The sequence below is a fragment of the Penaeus monodon genome, chromosome 27, assembly GCF_015228065.2.
Source record: "Penaeus monodon isolate SGIC_2016 chromosome 27, NSTDA_Pmon_1, whole genome shotgun sequence".
Classification (NCBI taxonomy): domain Eukaryota; kingdom Metazoa; phylum Arthropoda; class Malacostraca; order Decapoda; family Penaeidae; genus Penaeus; species Penaeus monodon.
This window is the reverse complement of record NC_051412.1, coordinates 28,776,529-28,777,262: the sequence shown is the minus strand read 5'-3', so window position 1 is coordinate 28,777,262 and position 734 is coordinate 28,776,529. Positions and strand designations below refer to the sequence as shown.

At 48.2% G+C, this 734-nt stretch overlaps 1 pseudogene; it reads right to left on the bottom strand.

Annotated features, from left to right (window-relative positions):
• The window catches only part of LOC119590479, a 7,850-nt pseudogene that overhangs the window by 4,861 nt on the left and 2,255 nt on the right, over positions 1-734 (bottom strand).

Here is a 734-nt window from a genome sequence, read left to right as displayed (position 1 = left end):
ATTTATTAGATCAAAGCGAGCAAGCAGCATTCCAGGCCCTCGTGGCCGCCACTCGCGAGGGCCTGCATTCGCACCTTGTTCTTGATCGTCTGGTCGGCGCCAGACTCGAGCAGTATTCTGGTGAGCTTTCTCCCCCCATGGCGGCCGCGATGTGCAGGGCTGTGTCGCCGTTCTGTTAGAGGGACGTACTTTATTGGCAATGGATAAAAACTAAATTTATAGAGGATTCTTGTATATTTGGGAGCGTATTGCTGTAAACACACTACATACGATGGTTAGTGGAATCCAAAGAAAGTGTTTACACGATACAAACACACATTTGACATGCTATATACAAAAATAGGCTTTCACTGGAGAAAAAACACATAATGTATCTTAAAAAGTCAAGGAACCACTATACGTTAAGAGAATACATATACAAAGCTTATAGCTATTTGCCTTTTATTTCAATAAACTGAAACTCTCTGACATAAATCGAATGCGAAAAAACCGAAGGCGCCTGCCCTTGCCTTGTTCATCTCGCCGACGTTGGTCTTGGCCGACAGGAGGATCCGCGTAACGCCGGCGTGGCCGTACCGCGCTGCCGTGTGCAGGGGCGTGTCGCCGTACTGCGGGAGGAAGGGAATGCTAACTCTCGACTCGGAAGGGTCAGCCTTGCAATGGCGACAAGGGAATCAAAGCTGTGTGGCAACGGGGTGGAATCACCACCCGCGACATAAAGACTAACATTACAT